This window comes from Rutidosis leptorrhynchoides, chromosome 1 (genome assembly GCF_046630445.1).
Source record: "Rutidosis leptorrhynchoides isolate AG116_Rl617_1_P2 chromosome 1, CSIRO_AGI_Rlap_v1, whole genome shotgun sequence".
Classification (NCBI taxonomy): Eukaryota; Viridiplantae; Streptophyta; class Magnoliopsida; order Asterales; family Asteraceae; genus Rutidosis; species Rutidosis leptorrhynchoides.
The window spans coordinates 26,646,927-26,655,277 of record NC_092333.1 but is presented as its reverse complement, the minus strand read 5'-3'; positions in this window follow the sequence as shown (position 1 = coordinate 26,655,277).

Genomic DNA, 8,351 nt, shown 5'->3' with positions numbered 1-8,351 from the left:
GTATTACTTTTTTTTCCGAAAAGCAACAATATCATTGTATTACTTACAACCGTATTATCACGGCCAGTTATGTAAACATCATTATATTGGAAATTAGCTGTGTTGAACTCTTACCATTCGTGAGTACAAAAACAATTGATAGGAAGAAGACTGACATCTGAACACATAGATACCAACCACCCCACAAAACAAAACTATTCAGATAGCCATGGTCTGCATTTTAAATCACATTGCGTGTTGCACTCGAAATTTCAACAAACCAAAGACCTATAATCTTACATCACATAAGAGTATACATATATATTCTATACCAAAAAAATTCTACCATATACATAGCCCGAGTCTAAGAATCAGTTTACTTACAGGATTGAGTTGGAAAAAAGAGCAATGAGGTTTTGTCAGCATAAACCATCTTTTATTCCCACAAGCCCACCTGATACCTGCATATAAGATGTGTCTCATATTTACTAAACAGAAGCAAATCAATAATGTAGATCACAAAAAGAATTATAATTAAGTTGCATAACAATATGAGATTAAGCATGTCACAACATACAGACAACCAGTAACTTGCTGAATTCAAAGATTTAACCCCAAAATATATATTTAGTGTTATACATGGTTGTTTCCTGAAACACATCTTCCACAGATACAAATTACCACCTTTAGTAGTATTTAGAGATCGTAAGTTTGAAGAACTGGCCTGATGTAAGTAGGGCTGTATTTACAGATCATACGTTTAGTGACATTAAGTATAGTCTTTGTAACCACTTGTGGTTTAAATGTATTTAAAGACCAGTCTTGTATCCTCTAATGACATTAAGGATAAACTTGCAACCACTAATGACATTAAACTTATTCTTGTAACCATCTTATGGTTTGATGACTATTAATTTTATCTTGTAACCTACATTGTGGGTTAGTGTCATTAAGATAAGTTTAATTATATTAAGATTGGTCTTGTAACCGTCTAATGATTTAATGACTATTAACTTAATCTCGTAACCTACATTGTGGATTAATAATATTTAAGATAAGTTTAACGTTATTGGTTTCTTTTTTCGGCGAAAAAATAATATATTTATAAAACCTCATCGGAACGATGAAGAAAATACACCATATTACATTGCAAGAGGCTTGTAAGCCCATAGGAAATGACAATAATTGAAAATACATAGGGAAAGACGCCTAAATGAAACACTAAGTCCGACCTTAACCGAGCTTCTCGTTCCAAGGCATAAACAAACACCCAAAGTGAGGCCCAACCCCTTTACTGGGCTTAGAAGCCCAAAAAACCGAATGAGCAACTTATTGAAACCCAGCATTGAAACTGGGCTCAGGAGCCCAGAATTGCGGCCCAAAATGAAGAAAACCAATTGATATTCATCTAACTTGAAACACAGAACGTTGAATTGAATCATCTTCCCCAATTGAATTGAGGTACGATACTTCTAACATCGTTACAGAAGATTGAAGGATTGAAGGAAAAACAAACTTCAATTGAACCCACGATGAATCATCCACACCAATCGATGAAGATACACAAGAGCCAGAACTGAAAAAAACAACGGCGATTGAATAGATGGGAACGGGAAGGATGAGGCGGTACAATTGATCAAATTCCAGGTAAAGAAAATAGAGAGATAGATTGAATTGACTAGTTAACTAACTAGAAACCATCTCGATGAAATCAGCCCCGTTACTTGCAAAACACAGTCTTGTGGGATAACCTGAATTTCCAATTGTTTGAGTGATGAAAACCTCCGTGAACCACAGATTGTTCTCTTAACTGGTTGTCCAACACGGGTATTCCATGAGGCAATCCTCAAGGTATTGAATTTTTGGTTGGAGTATCGTCGTCGGCCATATTTTGCATCAACACTCCAAAATTAGCCATCTCTTCTTTAAATGTGAGCTTTTTACCTCCAAATTGAACTTTAGTATTGTAACTGTTTAGATTAGAAGCTTCACCAACAACATGATTAATCTCACTTGAGGTGTCAAACATACCAGAAAGATTATGGACATTATCAATCCATTTGTGTTCTTTGATCTTACCTTTATCTTTGGTATTATTTTGTTATTGGTCTTATAAACCTTTAATAACTATTAAGAAATAGTCTTGTAACTGCTTTCAACAATGACGAAGGATGTTTGTGAGTCTTTAATTGGCCTATTGATTCTCATTAACTCTTTCATCTATTTGGGTGCCTATATAACGAGAAATCATTTTCATGAGAAACACACAACGAAAAATACCATACACTCTTTAGCGAACGGGTTCTTCATTTATGCCAAAAACAAGAACATAATCTCTGTCTTATCCCAAAGTGATATTCGTGAAACTCCGACAATAAGGGTCGAATAGTTACTTTTGGGCGGGATATATCCGGTCATTGTTTATTCCTCCCTCCGTGATATTTATTGTCACCAGACAAAAACACACAGTTTAAGAAAATGTCATAAAAGTATTGTACTTTTCTGTCTTCTTTCCAATTTGCCCTTACCTTTTCTTTCTACTTTAATCATATCCACGAGATTAATAGAACTTAATTAATCTTCTTATTCTTTTCTATTTATGGAAGTGAACATTTAATTTGGGACATCTCAGAATAGAATATTGGACAATAAAATAGGGACGGAGGTAGTATTACTCTTACACGAAAGCAAATCCCACCAACATATCTCATGTATATCGCTTGTATAGTTCGTCATTATCTTATGTAGACTCTTGTTGTACGTCCTATGTATTGTACTCAATATTCTCAATAATAATTACATTACATTACATTACAATTACAATATTAACTATTAGACAAAACTTATGAATAGTACGAGGGGTATTTCGTCTTTTCACCTTTTTCCCCTTCTTTCTTTCAAGTAACACCACAAAAGACCCCCCACACTTTGTTCAAAAATTAAAATCGGCCCCAACACAGGGGTTAAAGCGTCAAATCAAAATTTTCATAAAATATCTTAAATAAACTCCACTCACATATTCAACAGGCTATATCTTCTCGCTCGCAACGAGTTCAATTTTTCCGACACCATCCTTAAACTCGAAATAATTTTATGAACACAATGTCACTAACTATACGCAAAACGGACACTTTTAAAAAAACGCTAAATATTTAGGGTACTTTTTATATATGTTGATTTTTCACTCGCAGGCTCCGTAACTAAACACAATAAAATACATTAAAAATCGAACCCCGCCGAGAAGCGAGGGTTCGAAAACTAGTTCCTTCTATAGCACTAACCTTTATAATTCTTACATAACATGCTTAGTCAGCTTGATAGTTTCATAGACAAACTCCACTTGAATCTTAAATGGACTTAACCGATCAATATACCAAAAACAGTACTAAAATCACGCTACAAGCTCAAACACTCATAATCATCATCTTTATGTTGCATGTCCTTCAATTGTCATCGTGGAAACCAGACGGATAAAATATTGCTTAAAGCCAACTATAGTAATAGGAGGTGTGATAGTGATAAATATATTGTTCTAGTCAATTACACCAAGTATCTTCCTACCCGATATATTGTTGGGAATTATTGGACCCAACAGGAAAGGTGATTTAACCAATCACTATACCCACGAGCGATAAACGAAATAGCTAAAGCAAGAATGATAAATAAAAGCATAACAAACGACACAGGATTTAACGTGGTTATATCACAACTCCACAACGCAGAGAAAGGTTTACTCCACATGCGCAAACCAGAAACTTTTCACTAAAATTTTCATGCACATTTTTACAGGTTACAATAGGGTCCTTTTATGGGCAAAAACAAACAAGGAAACAACTTTGGGCACAAGTTTCCTTAATCTAGAAACTTCTGACAGCCCAGCACTAAACTCGCGATCGCGAGTCTTCTACTTCCATCTGTTTCGCGATCGCGAACCACACCTCGAGCAGAGTCTCCATTAGCGAGTCTGAAACTCGCGATCTCGACTTTTGCAGCAGCACCTTTGACTTTTGTTTGACTCGATTCGCACTTTAACATATATTTTGTCTCTAACGTTTGTTAAACTTTAATAAGCATATGACTTCATGCATGACAATAAAGATCATCATAACCTTCTACTTAATCATATCTTATCCTATTTTAGAGAACTGATACGACTAAATTCGAGATAGTCAATCTCCTTAGAAGAATAGAGAGAAAACAGAATATTCTTGATAATTGTTGAATGAATTGTACATGGTTACATTCACGTCTATATACACTTGACTAACCACTTTCTAACAAACTAACAAACTCAATGATGTAACAAACTAATACACACGTGCTCAAAACATCCAGCTAGTTCCACTGGTAATCTTTAGCCCATTTAGAAGTCTTCCTATTTCTTTTGGGCCTGATCGTCATGGACTCTTCTGTTATTGGACTCACTATATTAGTTGGCCCAATAGCTGCTCCAGCTGACCTTTCTTCTTCAATTCCAGCTCTATCATTGCCTCGTTCTTTTTCAAAAACCATGTCCTCATGGTTCAACTCAGCATTCAAACGAGTAAACTCATCTTCATCAATCCAAGTCGCCTCTTCATTCGGTAATAATTCCCATTTCACTAACACTTGAGATACCAACACTCCATCCCTTAAAATTTCTCTGTTATCTAGCACATGTTGGGGCAAAAGCACCGGACCTATGTAATTGTCCGATTCCGGTAATGGATAACACGAAACGCTTTCATCTCCTCTGAATTTCTTCAACAAAGAAACATGGAATACTGGATGAATGCGGGAATGCGCTGGTAATGCCAATTTGTAAGCAACTGAACTAATTTTACTCTCCACCTTATAAGGTCCAAAATACCTTTTACTCAATTTTTGATTAAGCCTTTTCACCACCGATAATTGTCTGTATGGATGTAATTTCACCCATACCAAATCCCCAATTTGGAATTCCAATTCTGTGCGATTTCTGTCAGCTATAATCTTCATTTTAGCATTTGCCTGATGTAATGCCTCTCTTAGGTTTTTGATTTGAACGTGCCTTTCTTGCAATGTGTTATGTAAAGCCTCCACATTGGTGGACTCATTCAAATAGTCTGACATTACTGGTGGCTTTCTACCATACATAGCTTCAAAGGGGCTTATTCCAGTAGCAGCATGAGTTGCTGTGTTGTAATGTAGCTCAGCTAAAGCCAAAAATTTAGACCATTGTTTAGGACACTCTGCTACAAAACACCTCAGGTACTGCTCCAGGCACCTGTTGATCACTTCAGTCTGCCCATCTGTTTGAGGATGGTAGGAGGAAGATAACTTCAATTTGGTTTGGTGTATCCTGCATAATTCAGTCCAAAATTTGCTCACAAACACCTTGTCTCTGTCTGAAACCACAGATTTAGGCATGCCATGATGTTTACACACCATTTCAAAGAACAAGGTAGCCACTGAAGGGGCATTATAGTTAGTATTCAATCTGCCAAAGTGTACCCCTTTAGACAACCTGTCTACTACTACACAAATCACTGTTGACCCATATGAATTAGGTAAACCAATGATAAAATCCATGCTAAGATCTTCCCACACCTTTTCTGGAATATGTAATGGTTGCAGTAAGCCATATGGTGCCACATTAAGAGTTTTAACCTGTTGACAGATTAAGCAATGTTGTACAAAAGTCTCCATATCCTTCTTCATGCCAGACCAATAAAAATTTGCTGCCAACCTTAGATAACTTCTTTGTATCCCAGCATGCCCTCCCACAGGTGTTGCATGAAACTCTTCCAACAAGGTCAACCTCAAATCTTTAAACTCGGGAATATACAGTCTGTACTTGTAGTATATCAACCCTTCTTTAACATGCCAACCTACTTTCTTTTCAGGCTGTTGATGAATGTCAGACATTAGTTGTTGAGATTTTGCATCTTGTGAAATAATACTCTTCAAATCCTCAATCAGACTGAATTTGACTGCAGATAAAGCTAGAAAAGAAGCTTCTTGTTGAGGTAGCCTAGATAATGCATCAGCTGTAACATTGGAAGCACCAGGTTTGTACAAAATTTCATACTGATACCCTAATAATTTGGTGAGATAATGTTGTTGCTCTGGTGTTTGAATTGTTTGTTCCATTAGATTCTTTAGACTTTTGTGATCAGTGTAGATTGTGAATTTGCCTCCTAACAAGTATTGTCTCCATTTGGCAACTGCTGTAGTGATTGCATATAACTCTCTAATATAAGTTGATGCACTCTGTAGTCTCAAACTCAACTTTTTGCTAAAGTATGCAATTGGATGTTTATCTTGTAATAGCATAGCACCCACAGCTACCCCACTAGCATCTGTCTCCACTTGAAAAGGTAACTTAAAATTAGGAAGAGATAATACTGGTGCTGTTACCATTTTGTCTTTTAATGCTTGAAATGAAAATGATTTTTCTGCCTCTGCACTCCATACAAAAGCATCTTTCTTCAACAAATTAGTCATAGGTGATGCTATAGCTGCATAGCCTTTAATGAACTTTCTATAGTACCCAGTGAGTCCTAAAAACCCTTTTAGCTGCTTGGCATTCGTAGGAGTGGGCCACTCTACCATAGCTTGAATCTTAGACAAATCTGGAGTCACTCCATTCACATTAATCACATGTCCCAAATACTCAATTTGAGAGACTGCATAGCTGCATTTACTTGCTTTCACAAAAAATTGATGAGGCCTCAAAATCTGTAATACCAATTTGAGATGCTCCACATGATCTTCCAAAGTTTTACTATAAATCAAGATATCATCAAAGAACACTATAACACATTTCCTTAACAAACCCGTGAAGATAGTATTCATTGCAGCTTGAAATGTTGAAGGAGCATTAGTCAATCCAAAAGGCATCACTTTGAATTCATAATGCCCTGAATGTGTTCTAAAAGCTGTCTTATGAATATCTTCTTCTTGCATTCTAATCTGATGATAGCCTGCCCTTAAATCAAACTTTGTAAAATAAGAAGCACCATGTAATTCATCAAGTAACTCATCAATTGTAGGAATAGGAAATCTGTCCTTAATTGTGACTGCATTTAGTGCTCTGTAGTCAATGCAAAACCGCCATGGCCCATCTTTCTTCTTGACTAATAATACAGGTGAACTAAAACAGCTAGTACTTGGTTGAATCACACCAGAATGAAGCATTTGTTCTACTTGTTTTTCTATTTCATCCTTCTGAAAATGGGGATATCTATAGGGTTTGACATTTATTGGCTGTGAACCAGGTACCAAATTAATTCTGTGATTCAAGAATCTTTTGGGTGGCAAGCTCTTTGGTTCAGCAAAAACATCTGAAAAATATTGCAATACACTAGCAATAGCAGGGCTTACATCAGCTGGTAATGGCATGGACTCCTTAATGACATCTTCTTCCAGGCAATGTTCATTAAATTCCATTCCTGAGGTACGTTCTTGAATCCACAGCATAAAACAATTGAATGCAGTATCTGTCCTTATTATCCTTTTGAACTGTTTCCCAGAAACTACTTCAATAGTGTTACTTTGGATACCCTGTAGAATGACTGTTCTGCCCTCAACCATAAAGCTCATGGTTTTGCTTTTGTAATTGGTAGTCACATCACCCAAATTTTCCATCCAAGTAATGCCCAAAATAGCATCAGCTCCATGCAAATCAATCACATAGAAATCTGTTTCAAAAGTATAATCTTGAATAGTCACCATCACCTTTTTACATTTTCCCAAGCATTTGAGATGTTGACCATTTCCAACCATTACTTGAAATTGATCAGACTGTTGCAATGGTAAGTCCAAATACTTGACCATTCTTTCTTGTATAAAATTGTGACTACTTCCACTGTCAATCATCAACTGAATTCTTCTATCACCAATTACACCTTCCATTCTTAATGCTCTTGGGTTTGCTTGACCTAACAAGGCATGTAGACTAATGGCTGGTTGTTCTTCTGAATTTTCTTGAATTACAGGTTCACTCTCCTACATATAACAAGCTTCTTGATCAAGTTCTTCCTCAACTTGATCATCATCTTCACATTCCATCAAATGCAAAGTTGATTTGACCTGACATTTGTGGTTTCTACTCCATTTCTCATCACAATTATAGCATTCACCTTTGGCATCCTTTCTTGCCCTTTCAGCAGCAGATAAATGCTTAGTAACTTTTGTGAAGCTAGGGTTTCCAACCCTAACACCCATGTTATTATGTGATTTGAAGACTGCTGGTGCAGGTAATAATCCTTGTTGTCTTGATTGCCATTGATTAGCAAAAATTCTATCTTGATTTTTGGATTCATACATCTTGGCTAATCCAATCGCCTGACTTAAAGAAAATGGACTTTTTGCTTTAACTTCTCTCCTGATGTCATGTTTCAACCCAGCTA